This window comes from Clinocottus analis, unplaced genomic scaffold (genome assembly GCF_023055335.1).
Source record: "Clinocottus analis isolate CAN_PGR_092001 unplaced genomic scaffold, fCliAna1.0.p SCAF_12, whole genome shotgun sequence".
In the NCBI taxonomy this organism is placed as follows: Eukaryota; Metazoa; Chordata; class Actinopteri; order Perciformes; family Cottidae; genus Clinocottus; species Clinocottus analis.
This window is the reverse complement of record NW_027175843.1, coordinates 2838632-2863574: the sequence shown is the minus strand read 5'-3', so window position 1 is coordinate 2863574 and position 24943 is coordinate 2838632. Positions and strand designations below refer to the sequence as shown.

Here is a 24943-nt window from a genome sequence, read left to right as displayed (position 1 = left end):
AAAAGAAGGAACACGTCACACTGAAATCAATTTCCCTTCAAACTGTCCAAGAGGAAAACTCAATAGGTCATGAACTGGCCTTTTTTTTTTTTTTTTTTTGCTGAATCCACACCAGGAGGCTAATTAAAAGAGACAAGCTTTGCAATATCACAAGGTACAGGGCTTGAAGCAGAAAAGGTGTCTCCGGCTAATGTTCATCTTGTCACTGCGGAGCTGCACACTTGCTCTGCAGACAGCTCGAAAGGTCATGTTATGTCTGCTGTGAGGCCGTACCGGGGGAATTAATGTGTTAACTTATTTTTTTACTCAACTGTTTCTGTAAGTCACCTTTTGTCTCCATCCACCATGAATATGGAGGAAACTAATTCCACTCCTCTGTAAAAATTAGGCACAAAAAGACCCAACTGTGCTACATTCATCAATTCTGACGTATTGGTAGTCATTTTTTCTCCGAGCTCTACTCTGTCATCAGCCATGGAGATGTGAAACCTGTTGCATAGATCTGCTGAGCAGGCCTTTTAGGAAGACGAATGTCCGCTATAAATGAACTGTATGCTGTTCTGTCCTTTTTTTCTCCTTTCCTTTCCTTCCTCTTTTCACCCATTGGTGGGAGTGACAACACTTTTAACCGTTGATATTGCAACAGTCAAAAAGAAACATTGAAAGGTGCAAAATGATAATTGTATACTGAAAAATACTGATGTTTTGGCATCTTTCGCTTCAACGTTATAGTTTTTCATTCCCGTAAACTTCCCAGCTCTCATCAGCTAGTTTTTGGAGACTTCACTTTTGTAATTTCGGCCGTCGTCATCTTGAGCCATAAGTGACACAAGGAGGTGGAGCAAGAAGTACAAATAAAAGCTGAGTAAGCCCATTTTCAGCTCAACAAAATGTTCCACCTAACTTTTTTAGGAACTGAAAGCAGACTGTAAACTGCAAAATCATGGACAACTCCTAACGGGAAAGCGACCAGACAATCCCCATTAAGCCGCGCCCTCTAACGCATACCCTGCTCTATCATCTGTTGTACTGTGATTGGGACAATACTTTGCTAAATGCACATCTTCCTGTATTGAAGAAGATAATCGGGTACAATAAACTCATGTTTACAATTTTTGCAGCGGGAATAAATAATATGACATTGTGGCATCACAAGGGGCCAGGTAGTGGAGAGCGCCAACACAACAAAATGGCCACAGGGCTTGAAACTACATCTCCCAGACTGCCTCATCATGCACACAGCTGCAGGTGTTTAAGGCTCCTAATTCAGGCAGGGCTGAAAAGCTGGATGAAGGGGCAGAGGGGAGAGCACTTTGGGGAGGAAGAGCTGGACAAGCAGAAGGTGAACAAGCACCTATTTGGAAGGAAAAGACTGCGAAGAGGAGGACCTTGTAACCTGGACTTGGGCCGCTTCATGTTTGATAATAGCCTTTTTTTTCTTTATGGAAATTACCTTGCTGGTGGGATGGAAAATAAACCTTCACTTTTATTTATACTGTGTGATTGTGCCTGTTTTCTGCTCTTTGTTGCACTGCTCCACTCTGCCCTGCACTAAGGACAACCTCTGACACTACAACTTCAATCAGTCGCCACCTGAAGGCCATCAATTATAACTCAAGTTCAGGACACTCCTGCCCTGGCTTCACCTGTCAGATATGGAGGTGGTGGCCTGGCTCTGATAAACACTGTACACTTCCTGCTCAGTACCAACCAGCACAGAGGGAAAAAGGTTAGCGGTGCTTTCAGCAGTTAAAGTTCCACATTACCGTTAGCCGGAAACTGTCAGCAGCCGTACAGCGTAGCTCAACTGATCGGAAATTATAGAGCAGAAATAAAATTCAGATTTGCTACATAGATATGAGATTTCTACCAAACATGTCATTGTACTGTTCCAGGCTAGTGATTTAGTGAAGTGCAACAATACAAACAGTCCAATCTTTTCTTCCTGTAAAGTTAACCACAGCCCCTGGAAAATACTTTAGCAGTGTCCAGGTTTCCTTTGGCTTTCATAATATTTCCAACAAGGAGGAAAGCAAACATGCTTTTATAGTCACAGAAAACCAATTTGTAGTTGTTTGCTTTGAATTTCAATCCACCAAATACAGTGAGGAAGCTAGAGTTCATATAATAATGTTCCGAAAACAATGTTTCAAACACAAGATGGTGAGAAAATTTGGGACATACTGTTCCTAACATGAAGAAAACATTCTAGAACGTTATGTTTATGACGCTTTGAGAATAGATCTGAGTAGATCTGAGAACGTTAAGAATAGGATGTTTGAGAATGTTCCAAAACAATGTCCCAAAAACTATGTTCCAAGACCATCAGGATACAATGTCCCAAAGACGTGAGGATAATCATGTTCTGAGAACATTCTAAAAATACAAAACTTCCGAGAACATCCCTAAAATAATGTTGCAAAAACATCAGGCATATTAAGTTACTTCTTTGATTTCTTCAGTGCATTCAACACCATCCAACCACTGCTGCTGATTGGGTGGTGGGGGAAGACGTGTCCACCGTCTCCTGGATCACTGACGAGCTGACAGGCAGACCACAGTTTGTCCGACAGGGCCCTGTGCTCTCTCAGTGATACCCGAGCTCCACAGGGAATTGTTCAGTATCCCTTTCCCTTCCTGTTCGCTTCGTACATCACTGACTTCCAGTACCACTCGGGGTTACGCCATCTGCAGAAGTTTTATTAAGGATGGACGGTAGGAGTACAGGGCAGTGGTGGATGTCTTTGTGGAGAGGGCAGGTAGAAACCCCCTGCACCTGAACTTGGCCAAGGAGATATGTTGGACTTCAGGAGGAAGACGACGGCTCTTATGGGAGAGGATGTGGACATGATGGAGGAGTACACAACTAGACGTAACAAACTGGTTGAGAAGGCCAGCTCCATCATTGACAGGAATCTGGAAAGTCTGGAAAAGGTGGTGGAGAGGAGGACACTGGAAAAAATCGTATCCATATTGGATAACTCTGACCACCCTCTCGATGTTTCAGGAATGATCCGAAAACATTGTTGAGCAAAAACAAAGTTACAAGAACGTTTTGAAAATCAATGTTCACATGTATTCTTTATAGTGCTGCACAATTCAGTTTTTACACCAACCCTCGAATGACAATGTTAATGTCACACAACATTGTAAATGTTCATATTGTGATCTGATCAATGTAAAAGGTATGGCAGTGGAATACAAGAGGTCCGTTATGGATTTTCATGGAATCTCAAGCCCTTTAATGTGATAATGTCGTAACAACCTGAAGGATAATCTGTCATACTGTAATAATATGTAAAGGCCAGCTGAAACTGAAAAAGAACTGAAATTGACAATCTGTCCATATTACATTAATTTGGAGAAGTCTCGACAAAAAGGTCAGAATTTGTAACTCAGACGTTATTTATCTCTTCTAAGCCCATTACATATTTGATTTTTACATTAGAAGCAATATGAAGATGGCTGGGCCGCCAAAGTCAAGATCCAAATGGTTTCCATGTACATTGACCAGACGGAGACGCTTCTTACGCCTGGCATTAACATGCGTCTTGAGTGATCGGGTCACAAATGGACAGCTCTATTTACAAGAGTAAATTAGCACAAACCACTTGCTGAGATTGCCTGGGGTGCATTCCACCACTTATCTTCTTTCGTGTGAATGCTAATGCGTCCTGATGCGTCCCTGACAAGGACGCAACATCCAAACCGCGGCTCTCCTTTTGTTCCTCCCTGTCCTTAAGCCTGCGTTGACCATGGTGTCAGAAAATGCAGAGAGATATTTACATTTCATTTAGCCCATGCTTTTATCCAAAGAGACTGAAAATAAGTGCATTCAAGCATGAGTGCAAACTCAGAAAAACAAGAATCAAACAAGAAAGAAAGCCTATCGAAAAGGTGCTCTAAGTAAGTGTCATTTATGTGCTACTAAAGTGCTACTTTCGTTCTTCAAGGTATAGTCGGAAAAGAGTCATGTGACCTTAACTTTTAACCAATCTTCAGATCAGTTCATCCTTCAGTTCGGGTGGAGCTTTCACTCTGGTCGTTCCTCAGATATCGCATTCACGAGAAAACATAATTTGTTAAGGGTGGGAACCAAGTTGGCAGTCGTTCAGCAGAGAGTTCACACAAGTGAAGGACATTTGCCTTAAAATTTGTCTTAATTGTCAGGTCCCAACTGGCCATCTGGACCTGGCGCACTTGATTGGACCGCTGTGCCAAACCAGTGTGTTTTTAAAACGCCTAATTAACCGTGTCTGTCAAAACGACCTCCGGTAGCTGCAGTCACTCGCCACCGTGGAGCCGCCAGCACATCCCAGCTCACTTTTAACCCGCCGGCACGGTCGCCTGCACGTCACAAGGCGCGACCATTTGCACGCAATCAACTCTTGGAACCAAAGTGACACCCGGATGTTTCTATGTAGATATTGTGAGTAGAAGGAAGGAAAAACTAAGATGCGCTACTAACGGTAACCAGAAGAGAAATACGGTTGAAGTAAACCGGGTCTGACATCCCCCCCTGAGATTAAGACTTCAAAAGTCAAAACAAATTGCTTGAGGTACTCCGCGGGGGACGGGACGGGGTGGTGACATGCGTGGATGCTGCGTGCAGATGGAGGGAAGTGGCTTTGAAGACAGTTCTGTGACAATATCACACTTTTGCCTCGAAACGCTTGCGAAGGCGGCGCCCTGATGTCCCCCCCCCCACCTTCCCCGGTAAATGATACCCCTCTTCGTAGATGTGTGACAAGAGATAGTAGCATTTTGGTGCCTCCTTCAGATGGAAAGGAATCTGGGTGGGTGTAAAAAAATCTTTTGAATGGTGTATGAAATGGGTTTTCAGGCTGGTCGGGCTGATGTGTTTACCCTTTTGTGACGTCTGCGTGAGAACCGACGGTCGGATCCCTGGTTTTCAAGAACCTCATGGCAGTTAGCGAGCGAGCTAAAGGCTGCGATCATTACTTCCTTTAGCCGAGGAAACATCCCAAGGACCAAGCATTTCTGTATGTATTTCTTGCTTTGAAGAAAAAAAAGAATGATCTATTATCACATCAGTATATTCTTTTATATCCAGATTTTTTCACACCGGGTTCATCAGAATAACTCCAGTTGGATCGGACAGTGAAAATGAGCAGTTTTATGTCACTCTGAGGTGCGATCTGAAGTTCTTCTTGATAGCTGCTTGACAAAGCTGCTTGATCATTTAATGAAGAACGCAGGGATAGGCAGACATATCTTTTGGAATTAAAATACATACATATGTATGTTAAGAGGAAAGTTAATTTGTCTCGCTCCATATCACAATCAGAGGCTTAAAGGGACACATAGTGCTTCAAAGATGAAAAGACATGTCCCCGAAGAATCCAGAGTATCTGCCACCAAAAACCCAATTAAGATAAGCACCTAAATCGAGACAGGGAAAAGAAATATACATATATAAAAAAAAGTCTAAAAAATGAAGTAAACCTGAAGAAGGCTTCAAAAAGAGGAAATCCCGTTACAATTAGACCTTTTCAGTGGCGTCTCAACTTTCAGAGCATCCCCAGCCTAGTAAGTGGAGTCTTAACTGCAATGCTTAACCTCAACTTAACTATGACAAATACGTGGAGCCAACGAGTTCCTGAAATTTCCGACCAACTAGTTAATACTATCCCTGCAACAAATCTCTGTTCATTGTTGTGTATTTTAATCAGCTAAGCTAACCCCGCCGCGACTCCAGCTCTGTATTTAACGAACAGACGCGAGTTCGATGTCGGTCGTCGTATCTCGCTCTTGTAGCGTGTGAGCATATTTCCGAACGTGTTAAAATTGTGCCTCGAACAAATATCTATGGCGCTAATGAGCAGCAGGGAGTTCAGGGGAAACATCAGAACGGTTTAATTACAAAGTGTAATTAGTTTTAGGCTAAACTTGTTTACTGAAGTCGATCAGGCGAACAGTTCAGCTTTTACACTGGAAAACTTAGCAAATGGAATTAGCAATTCCAGCTAAAGTTCATGTTCCTGACATTCATGTCAGCAGTCAAAGGTCATTGGATAAAGTGAGCCATCACTGTCGTTATTAGTGTCATGGTCGTTTCTTTCTTCTCTTCATTAAGCTCTGAGGGACAGGTCTGGTTCTGGTTCTCTGGGGAGAGGATCAGCGGATCTGGAGGGGTGTCTGGACCCGTCGAGGGTTATCATCATCTAAGGCCACGAGGAATGGATTCTTACGCTGCATCCGAGACGCCCGCAAGTGTGACTTTTAGCTAGAAAAAAATCTGAAGAAGAAAACATTTTTGGTATCGCATAAGTGTGGCCATTTCCACTGCCATCTCAAACCCAAGTCTTATTTCTAGATGGTAGGTTCAAGGTCATTTCATCCCCCCCCAAAAAAAACTGAAATTAAAGTAAGACAAAAACCAAAAGAGTGATTCAGTGCATGGCAGGTAGTCATTTGCCTCTGGATCGTGGAGAACGGGAGGGAGAGAAAAAACAAAAGCTGGTTTCGCTGATGGAACGCCCTCATGAATCTTAAAGAATGATTTCAACTGGCCATTTAAGAGCCAAAGCTACCTCGTAATTTACTTATAATCTACACTCCGGGTCCTGCGCGATGCCTTGGCTTTAACGTCACATCGTGACCGTGGTATTTATACGAGACCATATTTTAAAAACAGGTCTGTTCGGGTCATGTTTACTCTGAGAGAGAGAGAGAAGCTCAGATGGGATCTGCATGATGAAAAAAGACCCCTTGCTACGTTTTTAACGGAGAGCAAGGTGCTGCCCCAGGGGGCGCGCCACTCATGTGAAGCCTCGTCAGAAGAGAGAGAGAAAAAACTTCCACACCGCCGTTCTCGATGCACGAAAAAGAAACATCAAAGCTCTAAGTTTTGCACCGTACAGCCCCTCTCCCTCCTCTTTTCCCTGCCACTTTATCACTCCCTGTCCTCAGTGCCCCTGTGGAATAATGCCTCAAATTGCAGAAGGCACACAGCAGTGTGGGGTTTGGACCTTTTCACCTGATCAAAGCCCGCCAGGACGAACTGGTACACAGCGACGCAGACGGGTGTGTGAGATGTTTTCCTCCTCCATCGCTTATTTACCCGTCTGCAGGGAAGACGCTGCCCATAAATCCCACACCAGATGCCACCAGTTATATCAAAAAGCAACTCATTAAGTTCCCGTTTCATATCACATTTTCAAACGCCTCGATATGGAAAAGACACGAGCGGTAAACACTGAAACCGTCGTATTGGAAAAACAGATGAGACCGGTGCCAATAGCCTGTTGTCATAGTAACATGCAGCACTTTCTGTCATGCATCTTTCTCCAGGTGAACGGCATTCAGAGCTACTGACTGACAGGAAAACAGGAAAAGCCATGGAGAGATATATGTCGCTGTGCTCGGTGCTCAAAGAAACGGCGACGTCTCTAAGTCCTCAACGCGGCCCGTCGGGAGAAACTCCTCGCGGCGTCACGCGGAGAAGCCGACAGCCGGGGAAGCGACGGCGTAAAGGACGCCGTTTGAGCTCGAGAGAGAGGCAGATCGCTCTGCAAGTGAATGTATAATGCCGAGTGTGTGTTATTTCACACTTAAAAGAGGCACAGTTCACCCCAAAATCCAAAACACATATTGTCAACTTCCTAAAATAACGGCCAAAGTCATTTGTTTTCACCAAAAATTTGACCCAAAGGTAAGATCGGTGCACAAGCTGTAAACACCTCTAAACACTGCACAACAGGCACACTGACTTATGTTATGATTATGAATATTATGTTCCAGTGACATTTTCATTGACTCGCAAAATGTGAACTAAATTGCTAGCTTAAACGTTAGCTTCAAAATGCCATCTTAAAAAGCTTGCAAAATGGCCGAAGTCCCGTTGTCTTTTGACTTTTCTACTATAAGGGTAGAATCACGTGATCTTTTTAACTGAGGACGTAGAAGATTTTAACAGAGGTGGCCAGTATCATGAGGATTTTGGCAAGAAATTACTTTTTATCAAAAAATTACTTCAGGCCATCATTTCAGGAGGGTGACGATATAGCAGCTGTCCCATGTAACGCTTTTATTCAAAACAGTTTGTTTTGGTGTGAGTTTCTTAGTTTTTTTCTTTTGCCAACAAACACCAATCTCTAAGCCCGGAGTATTTCACAATATTTTCCTGAAACAGGTAGTTTAGTTGCCCTTAACTTAACTAAGTTGTTTCCTGTGGAGCCAGAAGGTTAAAAAAGAGAGAAGCTGTATGTATTTACCAAGGCTGACGTAAAAGAGAGTATCTTATACGATATTATACAAACCGTATCTAGAAATTGTATGAATTTGAAAGCTGCTTTTTAAAGTGGAGCCCATCTGAAGAAGATAAGCAGGACGGCGTGGAAACGTCACCTCGTTCCCGTTAGCGTCGCATTTACGGAGCGCGACCCCCGACAAGAACACGCACGGCTGAATGTGGAGTCGGAGCTGCGCCATATGCCACCGGTTGCCTTTTTGTTCCCATAATCATACAGAAAACTCACAGAACAATCAGTGCGGATCCGGGCTGAGAGGTGGTTTAGAAGCGTGTAATGATAATGACATATAATGACAGGCTCGCACACAGCTGTGCAGTGTGTGTGTGATGGCAAATATGGAGCCTTACTGTTAGTGCGGACTGTTGCTGTTCGGGTGTCTCTGTTGTGCTTTACTCATCTACGGGCTGCTGGGAGCTCATCAGTGCTGCGTCTCCTGGTGGCGGGAACAGACAAGAAACAAGGAGCGTTTAGATGCGAGCGAAACGGGAGGATTTTACAATAATCAATCATTTTTTGTACGTTTTTAAAGCTTTTTACTACTCTCCTTTGTAGTTTTCTGCTGTATCCCCGTAGAGAGGACATAATCACAATCAGAACCGTTTATTGCCAAGTATGTTTCACATATGTGCATAAGAATAGACAATAAACACAGTGTGAGAAATAGGAACAAATTAAATGTACAATTTCATTTCCAGCCTGCTGCCCTCTGGGAGGAGATACAGCTTCATCCAGCAGGCTCTCAGGAAGCTGAACTCTCTATGGTTTCCTAGTTTAACTTGTTTATATGTTGTCTATATGACATGTCACACACACACACACACACACACACACACACACACACACACACACACACACTGAACTGTGATCGGCTGTTGTGACTTCATGTCATGATCATGCTTGGACATTGTAGCAATGCATAGTGTATAAAGGTACACTGAGCAATACTATTATCATATATAATATCATACATCATATATATCTTAGCTATACTATTATACTCTTGTGCAATACTGTTATATCTTTTATATTTTGTGCCTTTTTTAATCGTAATTCTGTGAGGATGACCGAGCAAAATAAGCTTTTCATTGTATAAAATAACTGTCTGTTATCTGTGCATATGACAGTAAAAACATCTTACATCTTTTTTTTCTTTTTTTTAACTTTTTAACTGTTTCGCACTTTATTACTATTAATTTATCACAATTTACTTCATGTTGGACAGAAGAGGAACGCACTTGCAATCTTCTGTATCTTTGCACAAATAGAAGAAGAATGACAATACAACTGACTTTGAATATAAAATACAAATAAAGTGCAGAGACAAACAGATAAAAGTGCTTTACACAAATTGAATGTAGGTGTACTGTGAAAGTGACAAGTGTATTTAAATATGAAGTATGAAGGGGTGTGCAGGGGAGTGACAACACAAAGTACACTAACACTGAGGAAGCACGGTTTCAGGTTTGCGTGAAAAGTTTTAGCGAAGTGAATAAATAAATAGAACCAGGAATATATTCCACCAAAGTTCTCACGTCGGCAAACGTGCAGCCTGATGACCGAGGCGCTGACTCGGCTCTTAACGCCGGTAGCGCATGAAAAATGTGTTTTACTCAAGCGCCTTCTGTCCATTACTATAAACCATTTCTACTCATATGCGCTATTGAATTTAGCGCACGGTGTCAGCGACGGAGATTTGTGAGCTGTCAGTGAATATTAATAGTTCAAAAGAAAGCAAACAAACACATTGATCAATCACGCTCAAAAAAAAGCAATGTTGTGAAGAAAAATCAATGAAACGCTTCTCTGGCAAATCTGAAATCAAAAACCATACGACAGCCAGATTCACTAGAACGCTCCATCTCCTTTTTCTTTATTTGGGCTGAAGTGTCAAGTTGTTGTTTTTTCCCCTATGAGACTCTTGGTTTAACTTTTTAGAATTGAGAAAAAGTTAATTTAGTCCTTCACAGGGAACACGGGTTAAAGTATAGATATAGATATATATTATAAAGTTATGTATTGCCTTCTAGTATAATTATCATGAGGAAATGACAGAGCTGTAAAGGGCATTCATGTTGAAAAGGTCCTGCTGAATTTAATAAGTAAAATCTAGAAAATGACCTTCGTTGACCTTAGACCCCAAAGAGTTGATGAGTCCCGTGTGCAAGATTGTGTTGGCATAAACTGCCGCAGATCCTCCATGCACACACACACACACGTGTAATGTGTGTGTAATGGTAAAGGTGTAATGTGAAAGTGACAAGTGTATTTAAATATGACGTACGTCTGGATGTGTAGCGGAAAATAGAGCTTGATTTAAAAAGGTATTTATTTAGCATTTGCTGGTTGGCGTCTGCAAACACACCGTTCAGAGTCGCCCAGCCGTGGTCGAGCAGCGAGAGAGTGAAGGAAGACAGGAAGTAGCTGATTGTTGCACAACGAAGCACAAACAAACACGACCCGGACCTCTGCACAACCCTGCAAGCAATTGTTTTAGGAAAACGCTGCATTGTATAAAACATTAAACACAGGTGTCAACGTATAAGAACAGAATTGTTTTGCTTTTCTTTACAAAAAAAATGTTTGAGAAAGATGTGTGCTCCAAAATGTAAGGTAACGTAAAGTGATTGCTGTATGTTTTAAGAGTGTTGAGCCTATTGTAATGACAAACATTACATTTCTTATATCATCATAAACATATTCTTGGTTCAGAAACGTCCACATTCAACATGTCCCTTAGCAAAACGCCAGTATTTGTTTTTTTCTGGCAACTGTGTTGAGTTAATCTGTTTAACTTAAACCTCAAATACGAAACCTGCTTTTTTATTTCAATGCTTGAGAATAAATATCCTGCATAATGTAAATCATTCCCTTCCCTATAATATTATTTCCACTGGCATGATGAAACGTCTCGCGTCTGTCTCGAGCCGAGTAATAACCTCCAATGGGTTTCCTTCATCTTCTCTCTGAGGGTTACACGTGGGCACCGTCACGATGGATAATGTAGAATAATAGATGAAGAAACCACCGTCACGTCTCATCTGCCCTCGAGCGACGGGGTTTGGGAAATGTGGTTTTAGGTTATAGATCCCATAGAACAACAAGACTCCCCCACAGTCTGCCTCCTGAGATGTACTCAATACCGCCTCTTAGTTTCCACCTTCGACGACTCGCATACCACCTCAACAAGGAGACAGGTGTTCGCGATGCTGAGCACGACGCCATTATATGTAGTAAACGATTGCATCTGAACGCCGTAGGAAGGAAAAGTGGTCTGTGACGAGCGGGCGAGGCCATCGAGCCCCAGATAAAAGCTTCGTGCTCAGTTTATGCTGCGCTGCTCGGGCCAGTAATAACAGCACGTTGGGGGAACATGTGAAAGGAAACGGCAGAGGATCACAGCACCATTCAGCTGAAATTAATTCACCCCGTTCCCCCTCATTAGTGGAAGCCAATCACCCGAAAATCATAATTAAGAGACACATTGCAATGAGAAGCTTGAAGTCCCGAGGATTGGGGGGGGAGGGAGGTTTACTCGTCACAAATTAGGGAGGTCTACTGGATTAATCTCCTTCGGCAAGTTTTGACAGCTCGGGGAGGGAAAGTCGACTCTAAAACAAACTCAGAGCAGCGGGGCTTTGATGTGGCCTTCCAAGTCAAGTCCAAGTGTGTTGGTATGGTATCCCGTCTGAAACGTGTTGAAGGGATTTAACCTCAGCTCACAATAAAAAAAAAAGACGTCCAGAACAAAAGAAAGCCGGGGCTTCAGCGGACTAAGGAGTGGACATTTTCATTTAAAATAAAAAAGATAGTTGTCGCAGAAAATTGGATTACAATCCGACAAGCAGATCTATTGCTAATGTCGTAAATCCGATGGAAGACATCTAATAAAGTTAGTCCAGAGAAATAAGTCCGGGAGAGGGAGCGATTACGGAAGTGTCCAATAACACTGGAATGACTTCCTCTCCACGTGCTCCGGGTACTTATGAGTGAGGAATGTCTTCTAATGAGTGGACCGAGGCACTGGTGGTGGTGGTTGCAGCACCTTCCATCGCAATAATCCTCCCAAAAATAAAATAAGAGAACAGTCTCCGTCCCCCGGGAGATCTTGAACCCTTTATTCTTCCCTCCGGACTCTGAAAGTTTCCCCGATAACAGAAGCGGCATCATGTGGGCAGCGGCACGGATTCAGCAGCATGCTGGAAGCGGGAGATAAGAGACGTGCCGATAGCGCCGGACTTGCTATGAAACCCTTTTTTTCCCCCTTCTTCCTCCAAAGAGGCACGACTCTGGGTTGCGTGTACAAAGTTAGGGTATACGAGCTGGCGAGGCGCTCTAAAAAAAGCGGCGTCCCGACCTACAACTTGCACACACGTCTGAACCGCGTCGGCTGCGTCGAGACGCTCGGACGAACAAAAAGGTTTTCTGCGAAAAAATAATAATTTACACAACGCACATAATGAGCGGCGACCTCGTGACTCCTGGGCGTTTCTAAACAGCTCATCCTTCACGGCACATTAGCGCTCCCGCTGCAGTTAAAAGGAAAAGATGGTTTTAAATACACCACAGAGAGCAACCGTGTACTGTCGATTTGAACCGAATGTTACTTTATCATGCAAGTGGTTTGTTTGTTCATTATTGCAACGTTTTATTCAAAGGGTTTTTCATATTTGGGGATGTTGTGAGTCTCCTGCAGGAGTTCTCAGCCTTTTGTGATTAAAAAAGAAGAAAGAGAGAAAATCTAAAGACCTTCCCAAGTAAACAAGAAAAACTAAAAAGGTAAAAAAAAAATTTTAAAAAAGGGGGATAATAAAGCATCTGTCGCCAGTTCCAATAAAAATGAATATTCTTGCCGGCACCCGTCGCTGCCTGCTATTATGAGTCTACAAATGTGATATATTCAGCTTTCGAACATGAACGACGCAGACGAGACGTCCTTAAAGTGCTCCGAAAACAGAAAGGGAATTAGAAATGGAAATCTTGTCTGGTGATGTGAGATGACAGAGCTTCAGAAGGACTATTGGAAGCACCTTGTGGAGACACCGATCTCATTTATAATCTCAGCTGGAGAGGAAAAGATTATCAGACAACAACACATAACATCAGAGAAAGGAGGAAAACCATGTTGTACGATACAACAATTTACAAACAGCTACTAAATGGACCGTGTGGATATTCTATACATTCTAAAATGATAAATGTGTGCCAGTGTGTACAGTAATCATCTGCATATAATATAAACTACACCATAAACAACCAACAGGCATTATGAACATGCACCGCATCCCTTTTTATTGACAGTAAATGGTTTAAAATCTATATTTATTTTGGATTTTTGGTTGACTTTTGTTATTCGTCTGCGTCCCCCAGATCACAGCAATAACAGGTTCCCAGAAAGATTGGCAAATAAACTTCTAAAATAAGATCCGGGGAGGAGAAGAAGAAGAAAAAAAAAACGGCATTTCCATCGGCGGGGGTTTGAAGCTGCGAGGCGGGCGTCCTTCAGAGCGCACGGGGAGAAGATTGAGTCGGACATGTAATGAATAAAAGAAGGTCTATTGAAGGTGGGGGGGAACCTGAGAAATATGAGAGGTGCAAACTGTGTTTGTGCTCATGTCATATACTGCATCTCAGAAGATTTGAAACGTTGCCAATAGCACACACACACACGCACAGACACACTGTGATGCAGCAGAACTCTGCTCTCTGCTGTGCGTTAGAAGCAAAAGGGGAACTTACAGCAGTTTTAATGTACAACCTGACCCACTTCAAGCACTAACTGATATTCCATGTCAAGTCGACTTCACTCAAGCTGCGTTGAACTGTGACTCCGACCGCGTAGGGAGCGAGACTCCGTTTCCGCGCACAGCGAGCGAGAATCGCCGGCCGACCAGCAAAACACGAGGACTTGTGTTATTAATGAAACCTTCCTTGATTTGGAACAAATATAGAAGTGCATCCACGCCTCTGCAGAGCCCAACACGCTGAATTCTACTGTTTCCTCATGTGGTTCGGGAGTGCTGACCGAACTGGAACCCAATGAGGTTCCTCAGCCGATCACACCAGACGCGACTTTTAAAAGCCGCTTCAAAAACGCCTTGACCGATTATGTCCTTTGGAGGTTTTGGGTTCTCAATATGAAAAATAAAAAAAAGAGGAAAGAGTACGGCGAATACCACCATCTGTTCCGCGAATTATGTCTCGATGACGAGTGCTTTCAGATGCTTTCTTTCGGCTGAGCGGGAGTCAGTTGGAGCGTTTTATGAGCATGAGAGTAGTGTTTCGATCGAGAATTGTAAAGTGTTTCGTAATTAAACACCGCTAATATTAGCACCTCGTCGGAGGTTGCCATTTTCTTTTCCATTCCCCGCTGTTCATACCACACGAAAAGCCTCTGGCTTGAACGAATTGGCTGCCTTGGCCGAGTGTGACATTGATGAGCTGTGCTACTCTGCGCCTTGCGCTTAAAAGTTGAGAATATTTTAACTTTGATGCCTTTTAAATGCAGCGCGTTGCGTTTGTCTCACGTTTTTTAGGCAGGCGTACCAGAGGAAAACAACGGTTTTGCTCGCGACATGGTTTTGAGAGTCGCGTCTGGTGTGATTAGCCCTTAAAGCAGAAGCCTTCAGGAAGGTAAACATGGAGCGAAAGCTGTGGTTCCAGCAACAGAGCCATGGAAAGGTCTGCACCAAATGCATGGCCGACCCGTATAGAAGGTTTCTGAGGTGTCAGGGACCCTGGTTGTTACCGGCTGATATAAGGAGCCGTTAACTCCTCGAGGACATTCTGTCTTCAGTCAACACGAGAAGCAGCGAGCGCTCCAAGCCTCCGCTGCCGCCATCGATTGGAAATGAAATCCGGGGGAACAGATTCACAAGGTCGCTGATTGATTCGAGACACGGCTACTCAGTCCCATCATGAGGCAAACTAAATTCACTCCAAACCGCCCAGGGTGTACAGTAATTGTCCTTGTAGGTGCAAAACCGCTGAAGGCTCGTGCTGGTCTTTGAGCTCCAGGGGGATTTAGAGCGTCTCGCTGAGACAATTGAGAAAATCTCGTTAGTTTATCGTAAACCCAAATCCTACTCGCCTTTCCGGCGGATGGAAACGTGAACATGCAATTTATCTCCAGTAGATTTAGATTGCTGTGATCCTCCTCCCCTCCCCACCGCTTTCCCTCTCAAAAGACCTTTTCGCTGAGTTCATTCAGAAAGCTGCAGTCGAAGTTTTTGAAAAAGAAGGGAAATTAGACCTTTGAGGACGTGGAACCTGTGCTCCCTGGAGACTGGAACCAGCACAGGATTGCTGTTTGGGCACCGTTCCAGGTGTTCATACGTCTGTGGAGGCATCGCACACAGAACTTTCCAGGTGTCTGAAAAGTTTTTCGGCCCAATGGACTGAAAGCGGTCCACTTTTCCGGTGTTTTTCACTCAAAATCCCTCCATTCCACGGCGCCTCCTGGGACCTGGTTGCCAATCCAGCACCACAGGGGGGCTCCTGCTAGAGTCGGTCCCTGCAGCTCGCGTCCTGAAAAATACTCTCTGGACTCTGGAGCATTCAGCTGCCTCCTGCAACAAGCTCCCGGCTTAACATTTGTGATGTTGTAAATAGTGCCAATAAAGGTTGGTTGAATTACTCGTTCAATGGGAAAAATTGGGCTGAGAAACCAAACCGAGAGAGCCGAGCTCCTTAAAAGCTGAATTGCAATATTGCACAAGATACAAAAAAGGTAGACGATGTGATCGGGCCCCTAAACATGATAAAAGGAAACTTTTATCAAGTGAAGAGGCAGGAACGTCCCCTGATGGTAGCTTCCTTCTCGGAAGCACTCAAGGTAAAAATGTAGACATTGCTTGAAAAAGCAGCTTTAATCTCGAGTTGAATGAAGGCAGTTCATTGTTTTCTCCTCAAGAAATATGTTCTATGGACTCAATTCTGTGTCATACTTTGAAAAAAAAAGGGAAAAATACAGTAAAGCACATCTTCACTACAGACCTATTTTTGTAATAATCTTTAGAGGGGACAGGGGATCTTTAGCGGGAGCTAGAAGGTCACCACTGTATGTGCCATAGAAAACGAAGATATCATCTGAAAGATGGGAACCTGATTAATAATCTGAGAAGCAGCACTGTGTTTCTAGTCATATACCTCAAATAAATACTGTGTTTTGTACGGGGCATTTTTTGTATAAGACCGTAGAAGATTATGATGAAGTACATGTAGCATAGGTATTTTTAGCAATTACTGGGATGATATGTGTTACACAGATTTGGTGCTAGACTAATGTCTTCATACCACTTAAAAAATGATAGAAATTGGCCCAAAATCCGTCTAAAATACCACATTAAGACACCGATACTTTGAGGAACACCACTGACAAAACTCATGGTTTTCCAAAACCTTTGACATTAGAATAATTTGAAGATTGTCCAGTCAGAATTGCATTTTCCAGCAATTGTATGGCAAGCATTTCTCTCCTGGAACTGCACAGAACCCCCCTAATTTTCAATATAAGCCTGCAAAGCCATTTATCCTCTGAATGCCAGAGGTCTCTAGTGTGTTGGTGTGAAGTTCCATGACGCTGTGTTTATCCTAGAGGTCACAACAATGGTCATTGCATACAGTGATGTCAGGTTTGGTCTCATTACAACAAAATGTTTAGCCTGGGGACTAACATCATCACATAAATTGGAGCTGCATGGATCCACAAGCTCTCCAATCATACCAAATTTGCAATTCCAAGACTGCTTAGCGACCCCAGTATGTAGAAAGCATTTTGAGAATTTGCAGGAATAACACATTTGTACCGCTTCCGAAAAAGCTGCATGTTTTGTCGAGATTAGAATGTAAAAATGGATCTGTGAAGGATTTGTGCCAATAGAACCCACTTCCATTCAATTATCTTCAGGTGATTATGTGAATACGGCCATTCCACTTTCTTCTAGTTCTGGTTGTTCAGCTCCGCGGTGCCTTTTACTCCAGACCTTCGACATCTATTCTGGGAGAAAAGAAAGTGACCTTTCCAATGTGCTGAACTTTTAGAACGTCTCGGCGGCTCTGATGTGTTAACAGCTGACTTCAAGTTTGACGTATTTTCAATCTGAAAGCCAGTGATCGAGAGTCATCACTTTTCATTAACTTTATTGCAGACAATTCATTGTTACATTTAGAGGGGGGAAAAAAAGATAAATTATCGTCATTTTTTGATGAAGTTCTCTCTCTTTTTCTTTCTATCAAACGTTCACTTCACCCATTCAGGAGTCACTTTAAGGGATTTGTGTGCTTAAAGTGAAAGTAAAACAGGCCCTGTTTTATATTCCCTGCGTATGAAAAAATATATTGTGCATGAAATCACATATTTCAGTTTATGGCTTCCATTATCTCTCACTCCCTCTGACGTTGGTTTAGGCTATTGAGATATTCTATAATGACTGCAATTTGTATGACGGAATAAATTACTGATATTTTTTTGCACATTTTGCAGAATCCTTTTTTTGAGCATCATATTTCCTGCAGTCAAAGATACCACTGACCTGACAGCGATAGCGATTAGCTCTTTAGATTTTGCTTGTTGCTATACTCTGCCGATCAAAAGTTTGGGGTCACCCAGACACATTTTCAGTTTCTTTTCAAGTTCTCTCATGGAATATCCTTCATTTCTAAGAACAAGAACAGACTGGAGAGTTTCACATGAAAGTTCACTTCTTCTGGCCATTTTGAGAGTTTAATGAATCCACAAATGTGATGCTCCAGATCCTCAACCAGCTCAAAGGAAGAACAGTTTTATAGCTTCTCTCACCAGCAGGACTGTTTTCAGCTGTGTGACATCACTGCACAAGGGTTTTCAAGGGTTTTCTACTCATCCATTAGTCTTCTAAGGCGATGATCAAACACAATGTACCATCAGAACACTGATAGCTGCTGGAAATGGGCCTCTATACACCTCTGTAGATATTTCATTAAGAACCAGACGTTTCCACCGAGAATAGTCTTTTACCACAATAACAATGTATAGAGTGTATTTATAATTCATTTAATGTTGTCTTCATTGGAAAAAAAATAAGGACATTTCTAAGTGACCCCAAACTTTTGGACGGTGGTGTACTTATAAAAAAGAGTTTTCGCTGGAGGTAGCAGTCCATCAAAGGGGATTTACTGAACTTACGTGGCGCGATTCAACCTTCACACGGTGTCCGTATATTCCCACCCAGCCTCTCTATTAAAGTCTCCTGGTCTGAATTTCCCTGAAGTGGATTCCAGTCACACAAAAGAGAGGCGGAACTTGTGCCAACTTGAAAGTTCAATGCATGGGTGGGCCAGTGGCCAAAACAATCTGCCAAGGGGCGATCCTTCTTTGTCAGTGTACAGAGTGGCTGTGACAGTGAAAAAAGGCCTCGAGGGGGGTGGGGGGGTAACTAAGCAAACCAAACACAATCTTCCAGCCTCTTTCCAGCTCATCTTGATAAAAAAAAGGGTCAGGATTCCTCAGTTCTTACTCGGAGCTCAAACTCAAACGCTGGGCAGAAGCAGAGCATTTAAACCGAGTCATGAACATCGCTCCAGTGTAGAACGAGACATCAAGCTCTCACTTGGAAACAAATTCTCATCCCTTGCATATATATTGCATATCTTGGATGCGAGCCTTTTTGCACGCTGCAGGTGGGCCATAACTACATAATTCACTTTGAGATACAGTATTCATCACGCTCCAGATAACCTTGCCACCGTCTGTGTAGAACAGCTTTCCCACTTAGAGTGTACAGTGAGAAATAAACAGTGCCCGTAGTATTTATCAGCATCCTTTTCATGCTGATCCCACCGTGCCCGGAGTCTCCATCGCAGCCGCCTTTCCACTGCTCATGAAGCTTGTGAACTGTGATCAAATATTCATCAATATTATATACATAAACTTTACTTCAAACATTGATCAGCTCCGCCTAAATCGGACGGTTTGATCGGCGCTTGCAAACTTCCCGAGCAGCGATAGGCCCCACACACTCCTCCGCTCTGACTGGTCACTTTTCTTTGGGGGGCGGACATTCAACTTAAAGAACATCAACCTCGCCTCCTTGTTAGTCCGGTACAGTGCTGCACCTCCGATTCATATTCATGACTCGTCAGTCGAGGTGAATCGGCCATCGGGAATAGAAAGAGGACAAATGAGGGTGACACTTTATCCACAAGGTGCCGATTGAATCAAGGCAAGGCTCCAGTGGGGGATGCGTTTCAGATCGATGCGCTTCACTGCCTCACGCGCAGACCTGGTCATCGTCACGCTCCATGAGCCACCTGGAGAAAGACGAGATTCGGCGACTGTGCCGCGGTTCACAATATCAGGGGTGGTGGGAAAAAGCGATACAGCATCGTATCGCGATATTCAAAGACATAAAAAAAAAGCATGAATCAAACTGGCTACTGGTACTCTAGTAGCGCTGGAAGCGGCCGGTGTTAGTTTCCATGGCTGTGTGCCTACGGATAGTATTATGAACCCTAACACGAGGCGTTTGATGTTCCAACGTTTTGGGGATTTCTACAACACATATGAAGCAGAAATTGGGGTCGTGTCCATAGTGGACAGCGAAATGATAACTGTTTGCACGGAGATAAGCCACGCCCCCTCTCCGATGTGAATGACGTGACTTTTGTAGACAATAGACTGAAAAAAAGGTATGAAATCGCAATATATCGCAATACTCAATATATTGCAGAATCGTGATAATATCATAGTGTGACTTAAGTATTGTGATAATATCGTATTGTGGGACCTAAGGTGATTCCCACCCTATTAAATATATGTCTTGGCTGAGCGTGACACAGCACAATATAATCCTGACAGTTGTTCAGGGGGCTATTCTGCTTTTCAACAAGGCGGGGCTGTGTTTTGAAGAATTCTGTTGTCCTCACGAACATTTTATTTTTTCTGACGTTTTTTGTTCCTCTGGTACTGACTATCCATTTAGCCATTGATGGTCTTAAAATCCTGAAAATGCACTCAGGACCATTATTTTTTTTTCAAGACTTAAGTACACAAATCCGTTTGCATCGGACGCAGCGTTTCAGGACTTTTTTTAGGTGCTTTCATGAATTCTATTCCACCAAGTTTCTGGAAGACGACACCCATCTGTCATAACGCTGAGGGGTTTGCTGTCCTTCACACGCTGACATGTGGGTGATTTCCATTAATGGAAAATTGCTTAAAATGTTTCCCTGACAAAGGAATCCAGCAGCTCTTTACTGGAAATGGATTTCTAAAATGTTCCAAAGAAGCACTCATCAAACACAACACGCTGTTCTGGGAGTGCGTACAGGCTCGCTTCTGCCTGCGATTTGGCCAGAAAGGTAATATCGGCGATGCCTTGTGAAACTAAACATGGCAGACGTACGTTCACTACACCTGCACGCCGCGCCAGAAATCATGCACTTCAAGCAAATAATCAAAAAATTATGTTAGGAAAAAGGGGTTTCGTAAACCGCGGGGTGGATCGAATTCTAATGGATGAGAGCCGCATAAATTCCGATCAGACGCCCGGAAATATTTCAAACCATTATTGAGAGCAAACAAACCACAGCAATGAAGGCAACAAAGCCATCGGAGCAAACAAACACGACGCGAGAACCTGCCGAGATCAAAGCGGTTATTTTTGAGGTAGCTTCGCCTGGAGACCCCCCCCCCCCCCCCCCCGCCCTCCTCCTCCTGCACCGCATCTTTTAATAAATAGTTTTGGGGCCACAAATGGAGATCATATTGAATATTTCTGACGGCCTCCGTCTGAAAAGTGTTTCATTTCCTGCACTTTATGAACACAATATGAATAGCAGAGTAGATTAGAAGCCCGGGGAAAAGCTCACTTTGTACTTCACATCAGAGGGAGAAAGCCAAATGAAAGTTGTTTTTTTTGTGTGTTTGTACTTTAAGGAAATGATTTAGAAATGCAGGTATATTTGACATTTTGACGTAAATATGAATACATATGAGTCCAACGATAGTGATGCACAGGTACGCCGCTAACGCCAATGACGGGTCACTTCTTCGTAGGCTGGACGGATGGTTGGAGGGGCAAGGGAGGCGCGAGGGGCCGAGGTTGTGTACTATAGGCGCTAGGGTGGACAGGCACACGGGAAAAGTGATTAGCATCCATCATTGTCGGGTTCCTCCCAGGCAGCGAGAGGAACCTGACAGATGAAGGAGGGACAATCAGGGCAGCAGCAGAGACTCGGCGGGAGGAAAGAAGCCCGGGAGGGAAGAGGATGAACCCGGCCCGCGGAAACAAACGACAGCGTTGCGACATCGGCTTTAAAAAAAAGGTCAAGATAAGGAAAGAAAAAGACCACCAAAATAAAAAGGCGTATGTGCTTTGTGAAGGTGACTGAATAGCTGGTGCTTGAGTGTTGGGGTCAGAGAATAAATTACAATGCTAAATGCAACATGAAGCGTCCGAGTTATCTAAAAAAATATGCTAATTGCAAATTGAGGGTATTTGCATTTAGAGTGACCTATATGTTATAAGGTGTATTTACTCATATACATCGCTTTGCCTCCTATTTGGTAGGTAGATAAATGTCTGTGTAATATCGTTTCAGAAAAATGATGTCAATATCCAGGATTCGAAAGATTTATTGAATAACTAGTTTTACTTCTTGTCAGTCATTGAATCGATTTTCTTGCGACGAAGAGAAAAAAACATTTAGTTCAACAGCATCATGTTTTTTCTCTAAAGACAGAACACACTGGTGTCAAATGTTTTGCTTTTGCTGCAAATCTGCCCACACTAAAAAAAACTAGAAATGTATTTATTCATGAGTCCAAAAATCATCGTTTGGTGGCCCCATGCTTAAAGAAATAATATAACAAAATGCAGAAGTGCCCTCTTGGATTCCTCTATGGTAGATAATACATAAAGGTACCTTTTGAGAATAACCTTCCACTGGAAACATGAGGGCAGGGCCCTTTAGAAAGCATCAGAGAGGGAGAAAAGGCCACGCGGGGCCCTCTAGAGGGCCCTTCCAATGGGATAGAAGCATCATGCAGGGCCCTTTAAATTGCACCTGCCATGGTACAAACGTGACGCAGAAAACCGCTGAGTGTAAAAAAATTGATCTACATTATGAAACGGCACGGAATAGACTTTGGCCGGTAATTAGTTTGAAACACTGATTGTCCGTGACGAGAAAAAACTAAATGGAATAATCCTAATAATCCTGCAGGAAAAGTCAAGCGTTTTCTTTACTTTTGGCATACTCAAAAATACAAATTGTGATTTTTTTTAAACTTGCACCAACTGCAGTCAAAACTGGTATCAAGAGGCGCCCTCGGCGTCTGAAAAGTGAAGCCAATGTCCTCATGGTTGGTCTGATTGTAAAGACGTCAAACAGAAAACCTTTCACTTGACTCATTACCTCAGTCGTCGCTGGTTTCAAAGTGCTCTTCGATGCAGCGTGCTGCTCGTTTAGTACATTACAGATCGTACAGATCGCAAAGCCCCATGAGGCAAGTTTGTAATTTCTGATACACGACTTAAATGATATCGACTTGAGTGTCCGGCCAGGCTCGCAGCAGTTCCTGAGAAGTCCCTCCCTTCCAGGTCTGTATCTCAGCTCGTGCACAAAGAGCTAACCAAGGCTGCTGTGAGTTCTGCAATTACACACTGGATTTCCTCACTGGCCTCATTTTTTTTTTTTTTTTGGGGCCGAGCTTTCCGAGCGACCACCAACCAAGCTGGGTGAGCTGGATAAAGCCAAGAAACAGCTGACGAGCTGACAAGCTGACCCCGAAACAATTCATGTTTGCCGTGACAGTACGACGACAAAAATATCCACAACAACACTTTTCTTCAGAGAGGAACGCTAAAGGCGCCGTCGCTTGTACTGAAGACCGCACTGAAGAGCGATCGCCCCCTTCGGAGCCTCAGAGCGTCTTTAAAGCTCTTTGTTTTAGTTAATGGGCTACTGCTTTTGGCTCATTCACTGCAGCAAATATTTTGTTGACATCTGCATCCGTTTACTGAGGTTGATTGAACATATTTACATTCTCATAGTGACACGGCATGAAAAAACAAATGAGGTGAGAGTATATCATGTTACGTCTGTTTATTTAATAACTATGTTCTATCGTTGAGGATTGAGCTCACATGTACGACACTTATTGTTGACTACCTCGCTGCTGCACGCGATCAAGTCGGCTAACTTCTGGTTTAGCGCTATGCTGACGAACGTGCGTTCCAATCATTCAATCTTGCAGCTCTTTCCAGATGTTGACCAAAATGATCAGAGGCAGATAGTGAGACGTGCAAGGTTGTTGTCGCCTGACAGCAGACAAGTCGGACCAGAGATAAAACGACACAGGGTTTATTATTGCTAATTAAAATCTGATACGTCGTATCTTTCTCTCACACTGTCCGTGAACAAACCCCAATAATGTCTCGAAAAGCGACTTCCCCGAATCAGCCAAGTATGTGCCACCGTGATGAAGGAGCTTTCTGTTGTAGTCAACGCTGAGCGTAAACAACAACAACAATGAAATCCCGGCTGTTTGCGCGGGGAGGCGTCGTCATAACGAGCCCAGATAAATCTAATTAGTTTTAATGTGAATGATCTTTATGGAGGACTTCCAGACCAATAGTGGAGAAGAAAAATAAATAATGTACTTGAGAAGGATAAGTATTTACTCCACAGACTGCAGCCTTGGCAAAACAACTACAACACATAAATAGCCACTGAGGCCTGCGAGGATGAGATATGCAGTGTACTCAGAGAATGAGCGGAGAAATCAGCCTCCCCGACCAAAGTGCTAAACAATGGCAATAAAACACACATAACTCCTGCCAATTCATTACCAGGAGGAGGATAATGCTGTCATGCTGTCTCAACCGGATAAAACAGAAGAAGAAGAAAAAAACACACAAGAAAAAAGCCAGCTGCGAAGCGCTGAAGCCTTCCCCCTGGAATTAATGGCACTCATCAAGAAATAAAAGAGCCATAAAAAGCAGCCTGTGTTTTCGCCCACAACAGGACGAGTTCTTGAATTAACCGAGGGGGGAGGGAGAGAGGACGCCTTGGACGGACGTATGCCAAGGATGCCTCTCTTTTTCGGAGGAGTCGGATCAAGGAGACGCGTGTCGTACAGCGTCGGCCAAATTGGAACGCCGACGCCTGACGGCGTTAAGTCCGTCAGGTTTGGTCGGATCCGTCGGCGCGGAACGCCGTTTGTCATCTTCGCGAGTGCTGAACGCGGTCTGAAATGCAGATATGTGAAAGCCTTCACCGGCGCTGCGCTCTGCCGGTAATGAGACGAAGGGAAAAAAAAACAAAACAAGAGAGACGCAGGGACGGCGGCGGCTGTTCTGACAAATCTCTTACATGGTTGAGGGTAATGATTGCATAAAAAAAATAAAAAAATGCATCGTGCGTCCGTGAACTACGCGGCTCTTCCGCTTGTAGCCGGTTCGCCGTGGCCGCCTCGGCTTTCGTGTTTCCCTTCTTTGCGCGCAGATCTGTGCATCGGAGCAGAAGACGTACACATGCTTTGATAGTGACCCCCTTACATCGACCCGGGGGCCCCATGTGTTAACGATGTGTGCGCTGGTAGCCGACGCCATGTTGAGAGCCGCGTGGAGGCAATAGATGAGAATCCAAACTGATCTATCGCATCAATAAAAGTCAAAATTTCTCTT

At 43.5% G+C, this 24943-nt stretch overlaps 1 protein-coding gene across 5 annotated transcripts in view; it reads right to left on the bottom strand.

Moving 5' to 3' along the window:
• gulp1a (GULP PTB domain containing engulfment adaptor 1a) overlaps positions 1-24943 on the bottom strand; it is a 63666-nt gene that overhangs the window by 30633 nt on the left and 8090 nt on the right. For 4 of the 5 annotated variants that reach the window (XM_068573084.1, XM_068573087.1, XM_068573081.1 and 1 more), the window contains exon 2: positions 8624-8709. The exons of the other annotated variant lie outside the window; for it this stretch is intronic. The gene's annotated coding sequence lies outside the window, so the exon portion shown is untranslated. The remainder of the gene's footprint in view (positions 1-8623; positions 8710-24943) is intronic. 5 annotated transcript variants of the gene reach the window in all.